Genomic DNA, 20,433 nt, shown 5'->3' on the forward strand with positions numbered 1-20,433 from the left:
GAGAAATAAATATTCTTTTATTCTCAAGAGTCATTTGCACTTTGTATCCTCAGTACAACTCATAACATTTGTTAATTTTATAGGAAAATCATAGGAAACATCAGACAATATGTAATGGATATTTCTTTAGGACATACTTATTTTTATTAAGAGGAATTATTTGGCTTTTTTATTGACCTTTCCCTGGATGTCACTCAAACGGTGAAGAGAACAAAACAGTCCTAATCTTTCTGTTCAGACTGCTCACAGTGGTATGAAAAGGAGCAATCTATGAACTATTCATGATGAACTAACTTAAATTCTTTCATAAAAGCCACCACAAAACAGCTTGGTAGTAGTCCACCCAGAAACATTCTAGAAATTTAATTGGAATTAACTTTTAAAGTGAGTTAATTATATTGCATTAAATCTTTGTGTGGACACTCTTATTTAGAATTTAATTTAAGCTAAATTGAATCAAGGCCACTGTAATTTCAATTAAGAGTGTCTGTAAAAGAATGTAATGTAGTTTAGCTAGTCTTTTTCAAAGTTAATTTGGATTCATTTTCTTGAGACCCCATGTAGACATTAGGAACTTTTGTTCTGTATTGACTTGGCCTCGATTCAAACCAATTACATAAAGGTAAAAAGGTTTTCTACCTCGTCACTTATCCCTTGGGTTATTCAAGTCCCATTTTGGTCTTCTCACTTCACTAGTTCAGTTGATAAAACAGAGTTTCTCTGAACCTTTTTCATTTGTTTCATCTGCTATATTTTTCTGGACAGATATTTATGTAAGGGGAAACAGGCAACTGTACAGAAAAAGTTTTACAATAGCCCTGATAACAAAATTCTCTTCATTACAACAACATGTCACTACATCTCATGTGCCAACCATGATATAAGGGGAAGTCATACAAGCGCCTTCAGGATTTCAGTATCTTATGCCAGAAATACCTCAGTGAGCAACAATTAAACCAAGGTATATCCATAACTACTGAAAGGATGCTTTCTTAATCCCTTTTTGGTTTATTATCAAAGCAAAATCACAGATCCCCATTTGGAAGGCATCTGTGAACCACAACAAAATTAATATAAGAACAACCCTTAATAAAAAATTATATGATGTTCTAAAGCACTGCTCCAAAACAATGCAATTTTCACTCCTGTCACACTGGGGTCATTATTTTGAAACACTATAGTATTTCTTTGTTTTTAGCAGACTAGTAGTAATTTAAGACAACATCTATTTAAAGGTACTAGAACGATACTTCATTTCAAACAAACTAGTTTTGGCCTGGTAGGATATTATCAATTTTTTTACATGGAAGCATTGAATTGTATAAATTAGCATCCTTTTCAATAACATACTACAGGATTTCAAACTAGCATGCAAAAATCTGCAGGTTAGGTATATGAAATATTAAAATGTGTCTTTTAAAAGTTGCAAAGCCAAAAAAGTGCAAGGCTGATGGAATCCAAGATGTTATTCCCAATTCCTTCCAAAATTTTCTCCTTACTAGCAAACTATAAAAACAGATGTAAGAAATATCAGATCAGAACACCACATAGTCTAAGAATGCATATACATATGTAGCCAATATAATGAAAAGCAACAAAAAAAAAATGGCAATTACAGTATATACTTGCCCTTAAGTAAATTTCATCTTAATCTTAGAAAACTGAATTCTAGCTTTTAAAGCCCAAAACATCCTTTCCTAAATTACAATATGTGCATTTGTCTACTGAATGTGCTAATACTGAATATTCTTGTTACCCATAAAAATCATTCTTTGAGCCTTGCTGAGCTCTTGACCTCAGATAATATAAACTAGAAGACAGAAATATTTTAGTCTGATGAACATACAATGAAGCTGTGGATCAATAGTAGTTTCTATACTTTGGCAACAGAGATGCTCTGGTAAAATTTGAAGTAATTTAGAAAGATTTTAAGATTATTCTGAGATTAGCAAATCAGAGGATTGTCCATTTCAGTGGCCTAAAAAAATCGAGTTTTTGCCATAACAAGTGCAGTTTTTCCAAATGAATTTTGTAATATGTAAAACAGAGCAGACTGAGGGATGAAAGGGAATTATATTAAAGCAGCCATGCAAAATCTGCACCAATGTTTTTTGGGGTATGAATTAAAATAATACTAAATACTTCTATGCCATAATGCTGTGTCAAGAAAGGTATTTTCCTTTTTTAAAGTCTGAATTATATGATGTTGAGTTGGAGAAGTGCTTGATAGGTATTTCATAACCTTGATAACTATAGCTGTATTGCTAGTATGCATTATTCTAAAATACCTTCTGGGAGAAACATACCCAGCTAATAACACACTAAAGCACTGAGTCCATTTTGCATCATTGCATTTGTAGTGGCTAACTGAGTCCAAATTACTCCCTCATTCTGTTAATAAACAAAGAGACAAAGAGAAAAAGAGACATGAGATAAAAAGTTAAGGCTGCAAATAGCCTCGAGACTGGTAAATGATGGTTGAACTTCTTGTCCTTGGTAACTATGGAAACCCCTTAAGGTAAGAGTGGAACACAGGCATTTTGTGGTCTGCAATTTACAAGCTGTTTATTTAATTATGAAGGAATATGAAACTGTTAGGGGCAATGCAATTATCATACTGTGATAGTGTTTTGAGAGAAAAAATAGGTACAGAGAAATGTAAGAAGTTAATTTTTTGGAAAATTACTTGTTTTAGGACTTCTGTGAAACTGCAGCACATTGTTTTTTACTGAGATTTGTGATTTTTTTTTTTGCAGAAGGGTGTGAGGAGCCAAAATTAGTAATATGACATTTTGCCATAATATCCCTCAGTAGATTCATAGTAATTATGTCCATTCTATGCCTCATGAACAAAACCAAGGTCAGGGTGTATTTCAATTAAACCCTAAGTGTTACCAAAGTGCAGCACAGCCAGAACAGCAAGCACATTATTACCAGATCTATCACTGCTGGGCTATGAATAGGTCACAGGTGCTCTTGCATACAGTATTTGTACACCTTTAAATATTACAAGTGGGAAAATGTTTTGATTCAATTTAGGATGCAGCTAGTGGAATAAAATCAAGAGTGAAACTATGCGATGATTCAGGGGGACTATAACAGCTACTTACAAGTATTTTCCTGGATCTGAACAACAAACTTTGACCTGATACTTCTGTTGTTGGGAGTTGCATGAATGTAGGGACCCTAGGGCCCTTTGCATACAGTGGGAGTTTTGGCAATAATGCATCCTTGATTGGATCGCCTTAATAAGACTTGAAACATAAACACATCCTTGCAAGGCCTCTGGAAAGGAGATAGGTAATATTGTTCTAGTTTATGGCTGAAGAAACTGAGGCAATAATGGATTAAATCAGTTGGCAAAATTTAGCATGTGTCTATATGATACCTTGCAAACATGAGCTTCACACTCCATGCTGACTAGATGCAATGCATGTTGCTCCAAATGATAGCCTTGTAGTAACAGTTAGCTTGTTGTTGACCCCAAGCTAAGGTGCCTCACAGCGTTCCTCCAGCCTGGCCCTAAAAGCACAAAGAAAGAGTCTGCATCTGAGCGGAGCATGGATGAATCTTGCTCACAGCAGTCCACAAGAGTCCAAGTGGATATGCTATAATGAAAGGTGTCAGCAGCAGAGGCAGGACAGGGACCCAGAACTCCTGAATCACATTTCCACCAGAATGTGGACTTTATGTACGTATTAAAAGGTGTGATCATCAAGTTTTAGAAGACCAACACACCATAGCATTTAAAACTATATTTGATTAAATATTAGAAATTGTTCTGTCCTATTCTACAGATTCCTGTATTACTCTTCTTATCATAGTATTTGTACACCTTCCAGAAATGCATTAAATATCCTAAATTTGTCATTTCATCTGCGTATTCTTTCTCTCATTCCTTCTCCTACAGGACTGTATTCAGATGCTGTTCTGGTTTGGTACATATTATCAAGTACCTGCCGCAAGCTGTTGATACTATAGATGGCAAGTTTGAAGAAATACATTGTGAGTTTGAAATTACAATTTATGATGGTTGCCATGTTATTCCTTCTTGAAACTCATTGGATATCTCATGAGAAGTGTTTGTCTCTTCTACCCAGAGAACCGGTCACAAACACCAATATGGATCACCTGGGACCCAGTCCAATCCTTCCTACAATGGGAATGGGCAGGGACTCCTGGGGACCTACTGTCACCTTTTCCCTGTGAACTGTTCTCAAAGCTTCCTCTTGGCAAGGGTCTCCAATATATGTGCTATGACCTTCTGATCCTTGGCCACAGGAAAGCTTTCATTTAAGCCTCATGTCAGACAGGGTCTTGGCAAGCCCTGAACTGATTTTTAAATATAAATGTTTAAAACAACCTGAAAGAAAATTCCTGCCATAGAACTGTACAAGTGGCAAAATGTGATGTTTCAAATTCATTATCATTTGGGGCTATCCAACTAGGAGGATGTAAATCACTTGAAAAAGAACAACAGTTCACATTCAGGGAACTACCCTCACTAGCTGAAGAAGGAAAGGGAAGAGGATAATAGTTAAGAGGTTCATAACTGTTTCACATGCAACTAGGCAAAGTATCTTCTGGCACCAAGATAACATGAACTTCACCTTTCCCATTTGCAATAACAATATCCTCTCAAGTGATGGTCCTTCTGCCATAAACATCTGTTTCTGATCTGGTAAGGGACTGATAATGTTTCATGGACCACAGTACTTTTGACAGATAGCATGGTCCAAAACCAGTTTCACTCTAAAGTGACTAATTACTAATGTTTTAATTACTAAATTCCAATAATAAGTGCATTTACCCCAAAATATGTTTATATAAAGCATAGTCATAGGGTCATACATGTATTTATAAGACTACATTTGAATTTTACCTTAACAGGTAAAAAGCATCATTTCCCTTGACAGCTTAGTCAAGCACTGGAAGCAAAACCAAAAAGACCTAACAAAGTCTAATTTTATAACTGTGTCATCTACTTTGAACACTGCAAACAAAAATAATTATGTATTTTTATTTTGAACTGTTTTAATTTTATTCAAATGTTAAATTAATTCTGAAGTAACTTGTTAATACTGGAGCATTCTCTTTCTACATGGGCTGAAATGAGGCACTAGCACAATCCCGTATCATCCACCCCAACGTGTTTTCCTGATGTATCCAAAACATAGTGCATATCTTCACAGAATATATGGACTAATTCAAGAATTGATAATTTAGATCTGCCTGGAAAAGTTATCATTAACAAAGAAAGGTTTGAATGAAGCTTGGTGAAAATGAACGGCTCCAAAGGAGTTTGCGAGAAACAGTGGTAAATTATGTGAGTCATTCTTTTTCTGTTCAGACCATCTATAAATCCAAGAATCATAAATTATGAAGATAGAGAAGTTGTTACCTCTCTGAAACTTTACATTGTGATAAGTCTTATAGAGAAAAAGAATAGATTACTTCATATTTTCATGCAGGCATGGTTTTTAATTTGATGAATATACACTTATGCAATGGAATATCTTCTCTATGTAGGCTGCTTACAGCCTGGTTATTGAAATCACTGGCCAAATTCAAAGTATTATTACATCAATATGAAATTCGTATCAGATCCAGGAAAGCTGGCATATACTTCTTTAGCAAATGATAATTTTCACTGAAGTGTTGTTTATCGGCTTCAAGTTAACCAACAGGATACAATGTCCAGTATCAGCAGTGCTGCCTGCTTGTTCAGCTGTTCAGACTCTGAGGTGCTGATACAGTATTCTATGTTCATGAGCCCACCACAGACTTTCATTTTTAACTAGATCCATGAGAGAAAATCATGGATAAAAATTGACTCCTACAGAAACTAATGGGAGTTTTGTCTTTTATTTCAGTGGAGTTAGGACTCCATCTCACATGTCAATAAGAATTTGCTATACAGAGCCAACCGCAGATTTCTTGCTGATGTAAGCACTAGGGGTTTGATGCCATTCTTTTAGAATAGTTTTCAGGGAGATGGAAATTTAATTTTCATTTAATTAAAACTGTCACATAACATAAAAGAAAAAGTAGTAACTGAGACTGCTAAAAAGACAGAGTTCATGTATATGAAAGCATGCTATGAAACAAAAGCAATGTAATATTTTAAAATGTCAAGATATTAACATATTGGATTCTTAAAAGATTCCAAGAAATTACTCTGCTACTTTAAAAATGTATAGCAAGAGAGCGAGGTTCAAAACAAATTTGAAAATTATCTGTCCAAATTAAAATAAGTTTGATAGCTGATGGTATAAATATCACCAAAGATCAAGGATATAAATATGCCTGTTTGCAGTAAAGCTTTCCATTACTATGCTGACTTGTATAGCAATACGAATATATTTATCACAGACAGCAGTGATACCATCTATTATTAAGGATGTTCAACATCTGCCATTGTGAAAGACTGTTTTCAGTTTCTTACAACTTTGTAAAATTTTAACCATTTACAGATGAAATGTTCCATGCCAGGGATAAACCTATAATATAGTCACTGAAAGTTGTACAGAGACACTCAACATAGCTTTAAAGCAGCTGTCATACTTTATGGTAACAAATAGTTACAAAAAAAGGAGAACGTTCCTGATATAAGCCTAAGTACTGAATTCAGGTTGTTTTTTTCATTCTGTACATTGAAAGACACAGGGTTACTATGGGAAAAATATGATCTGGTCATATAGTTAAAGGTAGTATTGAAACAAAGCAGCCAATGAAGCTTGCATGCAAATACATGTGTTTATGCATGCATAGGTATACCTAATGCACTTTGTAAAATATAGTTCAATGCTATTTCTAATAAAACTATTTGTTTCCTATCAGGAAAATATTTTCTGAATTTTTAAATTCTAACTATTTGTCCAACCCGAGTACATCAAAAATACAGTTGAATGACAAAAGTGCTAATGTGTCCAGACCTCTCTGGCTGAGAACTACTTCCTGGATTCTTATCTATACTCTCTACTGCAGAATGATGCATGAGGATAAGTACATTAAATATTTTCAGGCAGTCATTAGCAGGGAGCCATGTAAGCACTTCAAGTGCACAAATACATTGATAACGCAGCCCTCCCATGAAGCATGCCTCTGAAGACTTTTGGCATCATCAGGCACTCTCTTATCAGAATATTTCACGCCAGTTCCATGTGGCTGCTAAGAACAATGATAAATGTAAGTGTTAATGTTGCATTCAAATACCGACACTGTATAGTGTATATATCCTCAGCATTGCTCTGCCTTACAGACCTACATCACATAGTGGACCATTTAGTCTGGAAGATTACATAATTAGAGTAGATTTCGCTATTTGCTTGATATTTCTAGCTATATCCACTTGGTAATAGCTACCAAGCTATTACCAAGTAATTGGCTGTCAACTTCTGGCCTTGATCTGCAACAATGATTTTAAAACCTGGGTTTAAGCATCTTGGGAAAAACGCCTTCATTTCTTTACTCATACTGCTGTCCATATGTTCAACACTTGAGAAAGCTCAGGAAGTGACAAGATATAATAACAACAGCTAGAACTAGCAAAGACTACAGGGAGTTGTGTCTCACATTCTTCACACAGAAGCACAGAGATCTCCTTTACTAGACTTGATTTCTGGACAGGGATCTAAATCTCAGAAGGATTTGATAGAAGACAGGAGAGCTGCTGGGTATCAGAGATAAGGAGCATGCACAGATTTAAGAACTTCCTCTAATACTGCAGCCATAGATCTAAACCTAAGCTATCACTATCAGGGAAGGGATGATGGAAAAAAAAAATTTTATATGTGAGCTCCTCTATGGCTCTGAGGAGGGAAAAAAAAAAGTGATATACATAACACACTCCTGTGGCTTCTTTTCTTTATAATTATTTCCATTCCAGAAGTGTGAAGGCAATCTTTTTCTCTGTAATTCTACAGAAACTGTCTGAATTTAGTCTAGTTCTTAGGTGGGATAGACTGGCATTGCTCTACTCAAGTCAATGAAACCAGAATGATTTTTATTGCAGCTTAAGTTTGTGATCCTTGTTACCCTCTAAACTAGACTGATCCATTCTTGAGAAATATCAGAAGGTTCAGATAGCCAATTGCTATGAAAATGCAGCTTTTATAAAACAGGCTTGAAATGGTAAAGATAAGACAAATGTTTTTGTTTCCACTGTGTAATAAAGATCTCTCTGCTGATTGCTGAAATGTTGAAAGAATGGAATCATACATTAAGAACGGATTTAATTTTAGTTCTTAAAAAATCAACTTTCCTTTATCTAAATAATAAGTTGTCTCCTTTCTTTTTCTCTTTTTTCTTCCTTAGTACCATGAAATATAGGATTGCAATGGTAGCTATGAAATAAAAACAGTAGATGTACCCCACAATGAATGAAGAGAGGTCTTTATCCCCAACCTTTATTATGTGTTATGTCTGGTATACATGGGATTTAGGAGGTTTTACATTGACTAATAGATGGTAAAAGCTTACAGTTATATACTGACTTTTATCTAGAAATTTCCCTGTGAGCTTTAAATCCTACATTGACAAACAGCATATATATATATATATATATATATTTATCAGAATTACCTTATTCTCCACTGAAATCTAGCTATTTCTGGAGAGAAACATAGCAGGTTTTTTATAGTTTACCATGTTATATCAAGAAATACTGAAGACTGCTATCTTCAGCTGAACTCAAAGGCAAACTTGTGGGGTATATATCTATGCTCAAATTTGACGTACAACAACAATTAGGGTATATTTCCCTACTGGTTCAGAAAGTGCATTTTCGAAAGAAGGCTTGACTCCAGGTGGAGTGGTTTTCTCATTCACTTGTATCATGTTAGAGAACAGTATTTCTGTCAGAATAGCACTAGAGCACTGCTGTAGGGTTAACTTGGAAGAACAATCTGCTTTTATGGAATTGCTAAAATAGCTTCTTGTTCAGCAGATACAACAGATCTTTCTCAGGACAGACAGAAAGCTAGATATCCAATATGAGCAGACTAGTACTCCACATCCTTTAGTCAAGAGTAACATATGCATACTGATAATCTATCTATGAGTATTTGCAGAAGCATGTGCTAGATAGTCTCTCTTATGCCTGACATTTGTCTTGAGTGAGCCAGGGCATGAGAGATTATTTGGGAAAGAGAGCCATGAATTATCTTACCTCTTCTTAAAAGTGAATACGAATACTGCAAGAGAGTAGCCATGATTTGGTGGGATCTATAAACATTCAGTATCTGCTGTTTAGACTGCCTTCAGCAACTGCTGCTTCTTTTCTTACTTAAAACAGGTAACAAATTAATATTCAGTGGCAAATACTGGGATTTAAAGTCCCCTCTAGGTAATGACAAGAACAAGAGAGCAAAGCTGTATTAAAATCTTATCATAATTCTTTACAGACGTTTAAGGGGGGAGAGTTTGCTGCTGCTCCACAAAGCAGCCCAGCAATGTGACCTGCAAGACTGCAGTATACTGCAGTCAGCAAAACAGCCTTAATAGTTTCTCCTTAATGTATAAAAGTAGCATAGCAAGACACCTTTCAATTTAATTAAGGGTCTGCCAGGAACTTACAAACTTCATTTTTCCTTCTTAAAGAGTGCTAAATCCTCCTTTTAAAATTTCATTTACCTGCAGTCTAGTGTCCAAGTTGTCAGCAATTTTTTTTTTCCTTAAGTATAGTACAAAATGCTAAGTCATTTCAAAATTATACAGCAGCAGAAAGAACAGATCTTTCTTTTAATGGTTTGGGGTGCTTTTCTTCTCACTAGGATCCCTCACATTTATACTAAGTACTGCTTCATTTTTCAAAATGAAATTTAACAAGCAGTACTTAAGAGTAAGAAAGGCACTTAGTAGACCATATTCAATTGCTCTTCACTGCTATTCTTTATCTCCCAGTTTTTACTGAAAGGCAAAGTACGAACATACTATGGAGTGAGGAATAATTTCATTAGTGATTGCTGAACAGACAATGCAGACACAGCAGAGAGTACCTGACAGTTGATATAGGCCTACTACTGTCCTCTTCTTGAAATTCTGATTCTCAGACTATTGATTCAAGGATTTTGAACATGGGCTTGCTGCACCTTCCTTGCAGACTGCAAGGATTAATGGCTGATTCCATTTGCCACAAAAACACTTTCACTTAATTTCTCTCTATATATTGTGGATGCAAGGTCTATAGCTGGACACAAACTCCAGAGGGATCACTATTGATTAGTTTGGGCATTCAGTCTTTCCTTTCTCTCATACATTAATATGAACTAGCATATCTATCCCAGGGAGTGGCCTTGTGAAGACCTTCTGCCTTATGAAGGTTGTTGGCCATGCCATTCTGCCCATTACATGGTGGCACAATCATCAATAACATGAATAAAATTCAAAGATCCACACTTCATACTTCAACTAAAGTGACCTGATTCTTCAGTCCCCTGGGAATTTTTTTTTTTTTTTTTCAGAACACATGCTGAATTTTGCTATCTTGGAATGTTCTTTCAATGGGAAGTTTCCATTTCAATTCAGTACATGAAGATCAGGTCATTCAACACAAAATTACCGTTATGGGTGCTGAGCCAGTGCTCTATAGCATGAAGAACGCCTGTAGAAAGTCCTGACTATGCTGTAATAGTGTTTACTGTCAAAAATAAAATTCACAGGCCATATCCACAGCTTGTATAAATCAGTGTAGCTTCACTAGCACAGGATCTGGCTCACTGCATCCATTTAGATAGTTTCTCAAACTCCTGATCCCACAGTTTTATCCAAGTGCTGCTGACAGACAACTGAGGGCAAATGGACATACACTTAAGAAAAAAAACAACAACAAAAAAAGATACCACATCTCTTTGTTCATTGTTAATGAACAAGAACAAAGATTAGTCTTTTAATATCTATCTGGTAATTAGTTCATTATATTCTTATGAAAATTATATTTAGTGCAGTATTTCTCAAAAACGTTTGAATTTAATCAACAGCAGGGTCAAAACAATCCCTTACAACTTTTTGTGTCTCTGTTCTTTACAATGACTAATTGATTTCTGTCACAAGAAATAAGCAAAGGGAGGTTTCTAGGAGTTGTGGATGATGGTTATGAGGAATTAAGTGTTTGATACACATGACAGTCTTCTCTCTGGAATGAAGACATTAAAGGGAGCAGAATATAAGTATTTAAATTCCATTTTTTACTCCTCTCCTGATGAATTATGACTTGCCAAAACCATACAAACAAATTCAGGATCAGTACTCAAAGGTCCAAAGTTGAAGCTTGCTTTCTTGCTTTTGTCTAACCAATGTTGTCTTCTCGATAGTATTAAATCCACTTTAGGTTTACTTACATGATCAGGTACTAAATGATCAATTGTTTTGAACTGCATAAATCAAATGAATGTTGACTTTATCTCCCTTATTTGCCCAGTCAGCTCACTCAAGGACAACTCATGTGCCACTGACCAATGAAGTGATTAAGAGGATTTCAAAAGGGAAATTAGGATGATTGCTTCTACATGTTTCTATTACACTGCTGTTTGCCACTTGCCCCTTCAGGCAAATGCCATACCTCTTACCAGTATCACATTCTCTTATGCAATATGCAGAAATCTGGCCTTTTGGTTTAAAGTTACAGATCTATGTTAAACACAAGTTAACAACGTATATTGGAGAAGATCACAGCCTTCCATTATCTTGAAAGTTTGATCTTAATGAGGCCTGATAGCACTTCAATTGAGTTAGAACAAAGTGTATAAAACTATCAATCAGGACTGTATTAGAAAACAGTACCCATAATCTTTGACGGCTGATTTCTTTCTTAGTCACACAAAGACAAGTATGAGCTAATAGAACGTTTCTTGTTACTCAAAGCAGGTGGTTGCAAAATCTGGAAACTGCAGAAAGGCTTTGCCAAGAGATTGCACTTCAAAAATTATTTTATAGCTGATTGAAGACATGAAGTTTATTGTCCAAAATGCATTCAAAAATGCAGTTTTGATATAGTTTACAGTATAACTCAAAATGTCGGAGTAGGAAGAATGTATGAATACAGTATTCATACTTACTTAATAGGGTAGAACTCAAAGTTTTCTGGACCTGAAAATGGCATTTGTCCAAACAAGCCACTCTTTCAGGGATTTTTTTTTCCTATACTTGCCTACATGTAGTATCAGATACCTGTTGTACCTGAGCAATGCTAACGATCTATCTTCACAAGTTAAATATGTTATGGAAAAACAGAATTAAAACTCGGCTTTTGGAAGCAATTTAGGGATTATTTACCCTATCACTTGTTCACTCACAGCAAAGCTGAGTGGTGTGTGCAACATTTGCCATTAGCTGCAACTCTTAGGTGAAGAAAATAGTCCTGTGACACAGCTAATGGAGTTATTCCTGTAATATATGTAGCAGAACTTTTTTGCTGCGATACTGAAGATTATAAATTTACACCCTGCTGCTGAAGGATGCTGGGAGGGGTCATTACTTAGTCTGAGCCAAAGCTGATTTGATCTTGAAACTCAGCAGAGTAGCTTCCTGACTCAAGATCATAGAGTAATACAGTCTGTTTCAACAAACGGTCAGATAAAAAAAAAAAAAAAAAAAAGAGAGAGCTCATCTCAGTTAATTACTACAGCCCTATCTGGCTCATTAGTCCCATTGACTCATGTGGTGTGAAAAAACAACTGAAAAGGTTGCACCCCAGCAAACTAAACATGAAAAATGCTCTTATGTAATTATGAATGAAATAGAATTATTGATTTATGGTTAATTATTTCTTTGATCATCTGCCATATCTATAACTTAAGGGGTAAATAGGTACACAATGCAAAAAACATAGGGCTTGCCAGAAAAAAATAATTTTAAGCCATATTTACTTTTTAAGTTGCCTTCTTTTTATTCTTTTTTTATTATTATGATTTTGTCTTCATCTCCTCCCCCCTTCTAAAACCACTTCCAATAGAATTTACTGAACAATAGCCTGTTATGCAATACACTGAAATGTACACAGTGGTTTTGATGATAATAAACTATTCAGAAGCCTGAAAATGCTTTTTTGCAGAGCCTGGGGATAAAAATCTAAAGAATTTAATTTCTACAGACCTTACAAGAGAGTTTAATCCATCCTACAAGATAACCTCAAACCACTATCTAAAAGAAATCATTTTTAATTAGGTTCTGAGGAGGAAATGCTGGTCCCAGTAAAATCATTAGAAAAACACTTTCTTTCCAAAAGAGGTTCATTATACTGCACATGTTTTTAGAAGAAAAGAAATGCAGTCCTGTTCAATTTTTACAAGATCTCTATTCTTTTCTTCCCTGTTAAAAGCTACATCCTGATCCTCTCTCACTCATATGTATTTTCTTGTGGGTCAGTTACAGATAAGCATAGATACTTGGAGACTTAAAGGACTGAAGCCAGCATACTTCATGATAATCAAATCCTTAATTCCTGAAGCAGGAGTAAGGTATCTACCTAGCTTTGAGGATCTGAGCTAGAGCTACTCTTTGTGGCTTGTTATTGCATTGTTTATTGTCATTTTCCTGGAGTTTTTAAAGTCTTTTTGTATTGGGTTCAGTTGAGTAATATATCGATCACCTATTTCTAAGTTAGAAAGAGAACCATGTTGTGATGTCCTCTATCCCTAATTTAGTCTCATCCTTTTTTAAGTTCTTACTAGTGCTGCACTCCAGATAGAAATAAGAAAAATGATGGACCTGGGAAAGTACTGAATCATAGTGTGCAATCAATGTTTACGCAGAGGGTTTGAAACCATTACCAGTCCTTTGAGACAGTCCTGAGAGACTAGGATTCAACTACTTGAATATTGTGCCATGCAAATGAAACAAAATTGCTTCTGGGGAGAAGTAATGAAATGGGAAGATGAGTGTCTTTGTTACCATTTTCTGTTTCATAGAATAATCGTGCCTTAAAGCTGCTAAGACCAGTTCCTCAGATACTTGTTTGCAGTGTGAGGATCCAGACAAATAATGACATTTACAAATGCTATTTCATCCTGCTAAGGACGTTAGCCCAAATGACTATATATTCTGTTGTTAGTTGAAAGATGAATACATACATGTATAAACATACAAAGCATACATATTTCACAGACACACATGTTTAAAAAAGAGGTAGGGACTGGAATTAAGGTTTCAAAAGAGGAAATTAACTAACTCAGTTGCCTACTGACTCACCCTAACCTAGCCTTGTTTGAGGGTAGTCACATGATCCATTAATTTTAATTCTAATTATGCTCTACTACCAAGCACAAATGCAGGGAACTGTATGTACGTAAGGAGAAATTTCAAAGAGTTTTCCTCTGTGGAACGTCTGCAGTACCTGTTTTTAAATCAGGACCTAAGATTTTGCTTTCACTGAAATGAAGCTAATCTCTGCACAGTGAACCAAAAGAGCATTCTCCTAATTAGTGGTGTCTGTATTGGGCCAGACACAAACATGAGAGAATTCCATTCCAGTCCCCAGCATCAATCAAAATCTCCTTCAAAATATGTCTTGTGGAACTGGCAAATATATCTTCCTATGTGACTAAAAAGTTCACATTTAAAAAAAAAAAGAAGTTGCTAGCTCAATTTTTTAATTACAATAGCTGAAGAAATTTTTGAGTTCTAGTTCATCCTTTGGACTGAACAGCATTGGGAAACAAGTCTACCAACACAGGAACAAAGATCTGTATAGTATACCTAAAATTCACCCTGACTTTTCTAAGATTCAATCACTTGGAAAGTCTTTCTTTGTTGAAGACCTGTTCCTTTTTAAAAAAGAGTTCTTATGACATAATTGATATCCTTATATCCACAAAATGCTATAGGTTCTGGATTTAGTGTTTCATTTGAAAAGATATCCAGCAGTGTATCAAAGATGTACAGCTTACTGTGGCTGGGATTCAGCATGCACTAAGAAGACCTCCTGAAACTCCGCATCATCAAAGATTTCATCTAAAAATCTGGCACCCATGGTTTTGGTCCTTCTGAAACCTTGAAAATCAAATTACATTAAACACAGAACATTTTAGTCTTATTATCACCACCAGCATATACAATTCAATTAAAATTATCACAGCCAATAAAAACCAGCAAAGATCACCGTTTTTAAAATTACATAATCACTAAAACATAGAAATCACTATCGGTTTCTAAGAACACTTGTAGATGGACAGTGCTTTTATAACCCTTTAAAGATATCTTAATATGTACATGCTTATCAGGGTTCCACTATTTCAACAAACTGGCGCTTCAGAGGAGCTTTATCTGAACACACAGTGTTCCATACCAGTGGGCCTGCAATCAGCAATAAAATATAATGAAACAACATTAACAGCACAGTGTGCTAGCTTGAGCAGCATGTAATTCAATGAGTTTTGTCAGTTTGGCCAAGAAAATTCCAACCTGTCTGTAAATTCAGATGGAAAGATAGAAAAGACATTTTTCACCAAGTCTAAAAGTCGCACATCCTCTCTGACTCTCACCATGTTTTTTCCCCAGACCAATTAAAGACAGTCTGTCATTATTACTGAAGTGTTCCTAAGTCCAACTCCGGACACAGAAGGGACTCATGGCTCTATGGTCTATAATAGAAGTAGTTGTGCTTTCATTTCATAGGCACGCAGAGCCAGTAAAACAAACTCTTTTCTTCTGACACATACAATTCTCCAGTTACATTTTTAGATGCTTTCAGCTTCATTTGAAACATCAGGTATTGCTCATTGCTTAAAGCAAGATACTGGACTTCATGGTTGTGTGACCTGATCCAATATGGTAAAACCTCTCCTTGTAGGCATCCGACTGCTGTATCTCTCTATCTAACTTCAGCTGCTGCCTTAGTGATCATGCTGCACACAATAGCGTGTCTTCTGGGGGAAATTTATGGATATGCACTGCAGGCAAAGGAGGCTGGGCAGCTGGGGGCAGAGCAGCCAGGGTGCGGAAACATTGTGGATGGATGGCAGTCCCCGCTGGGCTGTACTGCAGAAAAAAATGAGAGAGCAAGGAAGCTGCTGACAGCCCACACACTGGATGACGGGTTTCTTTCTGAAATGAGGAAAGTAAAACAACACTCAGCAGTGATGAAAAGAAGTAAAAGAGCAGCCCTGAACTATCACTTCTCCCAGCGTTGCAGGGACTGGCTCTGTGCCCAAGGCAAAATTACATCTAAACTCTCACACACAGCTGAGCAGCTGAGAGAGAAATGCTGGAGTGTGCAGGGACTGAGTTAAGTTCCCATTTCTACTTGATCCTAAAAGCAGCTGAAGATTCCAACCTCAGGATTCAGCCTAAATGTTATAAATGTATATTTTTTGCAGTCTTGTGCAGCCAAATGTAGTGTTGTTAAGTGATGCAGGAGTGCCCGTACAGAAGACTTAAAACTCCTTATTCAGGAAAGCTGCAGCTCACAGAAACAGTTTCCCAGTGCTGTGCTCTCACATCTGTGCTCCACTAAAACCAAGGAACCTACATAAGCACTGGTGTCCTCCCCAAAAAGGCAGCTGGTCTCTGCTATTCACCACTAAGAGGTACCACCAGGGGTAGAGGCTTACCTAGATTTAAGTGTGGGCGTCAGGGGGGGTTTGTTGCTATTGTGAACATCTGAAGTGGCTTAAAACCACAACTTTACTGAACTGAATTAGAAGCTACAAAACCCTGCATTTCCAAGCAGGCATTGATATATATGTATAATTAGATGAATTTAAAAGAAAACTCCGTTACTCACAGGTTATTTTATAACTGCCGTCTGTGCAGGAATCATATACTTTCCACTGAAGCACTCTGTACTGCCCACTCTCAGGGATGGGAAAATGGATGAGAATAATCCCAAGGTTGAGCTAGTAAGGCAGTTCCTCAACTGTCTCCCTACATATGAGGGGATATAGGAGTGAAGCTACACATCAGTTAGCTCCCAGACAGATGAATATTTAATTTTTTAAGATTATGAACAATAGATAACATTGCTAGCCATCTAAAGCCATGTTGTTAGCTGTTCTTTATGCTGAGTTAGGGTCACTGTGAGATCAGCTTGTCTGAGAATAATCAACATATTGTACTCAATTCTTGCCAGGGAAAGGAAAGCTGGTTTTGTTTCCTCTCATTTCAAGTTTAATTTTCTCTTCTTAATCTGAGTTTTAAAGGGTCTCACAGAAGTGTCAACTCTGTATTGCTTGATGATAGAATTTCATTAGTTTAAGGTGACATTTTAGGTTTTGTTTTAATCATTTCTGGTGTTATTGCTTCCTGCAGGGAAGGATTCTTTTAAATTGCTAACACATTGCTGTGCACAGTAGAGACCTCCCTTGGCAGGATATGAGAGAGAAATCATGTACTGATAGCTATTCATACCCCAAAAGCGGGAAGAGAGTACAAGGAATAAAGCAGTCAGAGAAATTCTGAGCATGGCCATCCTTTGCAAAAAGAGTAATTAGAAGACAAGACATGTTCTAAAGTTGTTGAGGAAAACCTTTTGGCTTACAGAAGCAATTCCAACTCCTGTGACCGTAGTCCAAAAATAAATCTACGGCATTTCCTTCTGCACCAAACTTAAAAATAAGTATGTATATGCGCATACACAGTGAATACACTGCAACTTTAATTGCATCGGCAATATTCTTTAAATAGAACCAGAAATATTGAGCAAAATATGATACACAAGAATTGTAGAAAACTATAACAAAATTCTCTAGACCACAGCTGTCAAAGTCCGGCTCTATATTTTCTAAGTTACCTAGCATTTCTACAAATGTATACTTACCCTAGTCAGCTGATTTCATTAAAATCAATGCCCAGCTCCCAAATGCTATTCTATTAATTGTTCTAAAGAAAGTTAACCCTTAGAATGCAAGCTCAAGTGCCTGAACACAGCATGCTCAAAATTTATTTTAAAGTTGTGTTTTATTGATGGTGCATATCAATAGGATTTAAGCATTCAAAAATTTAGTAAGATATAGAAATGATTGACAAAATTATATTTGTATCTGCTAATTCCCTTTCTTTTGAGCTCAGACAAAGGCAAACCATTTTTTTTAATCACTTGTTTTCATAAATCACTCTAGAGCTTAAGATCTCAGTTTAAAAATATGGCTTTTTCCTACATAGAAACAAAAATTTATTTTTGTTTATTAGAAAGATCATGAAGAGCGATGTCAATCTTAATAATGAGATTATCAAAGCCATTGGACACGTATTTAAATTTTGCATTGTTTAGATATTTATATTTTCAATTAAAGAAAGGAATATTACAAGAATATACTGTCAACAGAAGATTTAATTTAAACCCAAGAGATTATTTGTCTGTTTTTCACATTTTCTTCTTTATATTTTAACAATTTCCTGCAATGCACAAATAACAGCATTGTGTTGGCACACGAATTGCAGAAACAAAACATGATTGGTGTTTATTCATTGTCCAAGCTGAAGAAATTGCAGAGTGCAAAGAGCACATGCATTAGCTATAAAAATTCTGTCAGCTTTAATAATTTACGTTATTATTAGTAACACTGTGTGAGCAGGCATGTTTCCCAGGATTCTCTATACACAATGCAGAGTCCAAAATTCAAGTCTTTCCTGTGATTAGGTTTTATTATTGCATGAAAAATAACAAAATAGCTTAACATTTAAAATTATGACTGTTTCTATATAGACGTCCTCAAACTTAGCTGCTGGTAGTTTTCCTCCCTCAGGATGCCTTAATCTTTCCTCTTCAACAGAGCTATTCCTACTTCCTTTATATTTAGGTCACGATAATGAGTTACCTGCCTCAGTGAGTCATTGTGCTGCTATTGACAATTCTTATGATTTTATAATGAGATATTATTTTTAAGTGTCAAATTGTATTACCGTCCTGCAGTCAGTCATGATGCTTTCTGTTCTTTGAAATGACTACTGGCCAGATTTCTGTACTGGGATTTGCTGCAGAAGCAGCTACAGTCCATGTGTAAATATCCACTGCTTTTTGCTGTTTTTAATAAAAGAAAGCCAGGCTTCACTGAGAGTTAATGGCCACCTCCTAGATTTGATTTTATGCTTAGTGGGCTGAATAATAAGGCCGGTCAGGAATTTTAAAAGACATTTTTTTTTTTTTTCCACAAAATCCTTGGCAATAAGACATATTTGTCAGGGTTTCCAGTGGAGTGGGAAGCCCAGAAAGCATGTCAGCCCTATTTGGAGACAATATCTAAGACCATCTTTCTGCCCATCTTTCTCAGTGAGGGACCTGGTGGCCCTGGAGCATGTTCCTTTGAAGCTCTGGAATTTTGGCTTAAGCTGGTTCTTCAAGAGTTTCTTATGGCCCATCTTTGCACCAAGGCTTATAAAAGAAGGAATGTTGGTTTCCTCAGCAGCTCAGGAATCTTAATATTTTTTTTCCTTATTTCAGTTTGCTTGAAACAATACCTCAGACTTCCTAGATCACACGGAATTTGTAAAGTTCATGCTGCGATTATTATGTTATTGCTCTTATTTTTTTTTTGTGCAGTACTGAGTTTCATCATCCAGACAGTTTTACTGCATAAAGGGATGGGCACATGTAGGAAGAATGGAACAGTCTGCAGGAAGTTGAGGATAATGCAGATAAATGCATTCCGTAATGCAGGGGAAAAGCTGCGCAGAGAAGGATTGTGAAGTTATAAGGGATAACTCTACAAAAACAATTTTATAGCAGTCAAAAAAGACATTAACATCAGGAATTATTAGGGAAAGAATAGAAAACAAAAACATTGCCATTCCCTTTTTAAATGCTTGACATTCCTACTTCTTGAGCACTGTGCCACATTTTAGAAAGGATATAGTGGAACTGAAGAAAGTTTACAGAACAGTAGCTGAGGTGAAGAAAGACATGGAACAGATTCTACATGGGACATGACAAAATGGACTAGAATTCTGCAAAAGAAATAAAGAAGGGCAAAATAATAGAAGTCTATAAAACAACACATGATATAGGAATTGACCAGTTTTTGCTGCTTCTCTCTGTACAAGCATTAGAAAGTATAAAGTGAATGTATCAGGACACAAAAGGAAATACTTTTTCAGAAAGCATGTAGTTAAACAAATGGATGCTGGACAAGTATTTGGAAGAGCAATCCAATAAGAGTTATTAAATATAAATCTACTTCAGGCTCAGAAATTCATCTGAGCTGAAAACAGTCAGAGACTGAAGAGTCTAGCTAGGGAAGAAGCATGAACAGTTGACCAGCTCTAGCTCTTTGGTGTGTTCATATAATTCCTTCTGGAAACAGAATACCAGTACACACAATCCTGTGGTGATACTGAACCAGCATGACCATCCTTATGTTAAGAGGCATTCATCATGATAAAAGCAGTTACCTGGGTGACCTTGCATCAAAAACTCAGCATTAGCTAACAGAATGAAGAACTATCAAGAATACCACAAAAATAACATCCCAAAGAAGCCTCAAGTTGAAAATACGGGAGAGT

At 36.0% G+C, this 20,433-nt stretch overlaps 1 protein-coding gene across 14 annotated transcripts in view; it reads right to left on the minus strand.

Annotated features, from left to right (window-relative positions):
• LRRC4C (leucine rich repeat containing 4C) overlaps window positions 1-20,433 on the minus strand; it is a 582,163-nt gene that overhangs the window by 15,051 nt on the left and 546,679 nt on the right. For 2 of the 14 annotated variants that reach the window (XM_087745988.1, XM_087745994.1), the window contains one exon: window positions 14,886-14,988. The exons of the other annotated variants lie outside the window; for them this stretch is intronic. The gene's annotated coding sequence lies outside the window, so the exon portion shown is untranslated. The remainder of the gene's footprint in view (window positions 1-14,885; window positions 14,989-20,433) is intronic. 14 annotated transcript variants of the gene reach the window in all.

This window comes from Nipponia nippon, unplaced genomic scaffold (assembly GCF_047370975.1).
Source record: "Nipponia nippon isolate SJK-2023a ecotype South Korea unplaced genomic scaffold, ASM4737097v1 scaffold_10, whole genome shotgun sequence".
Taxonomy (NCBI): domain Eukaryota; kingdom Metazoa; phylum Chordata; class Aves; order Pelecaniformes; family Threskiornithidae; genus Nipponia; species Nipponia nippon.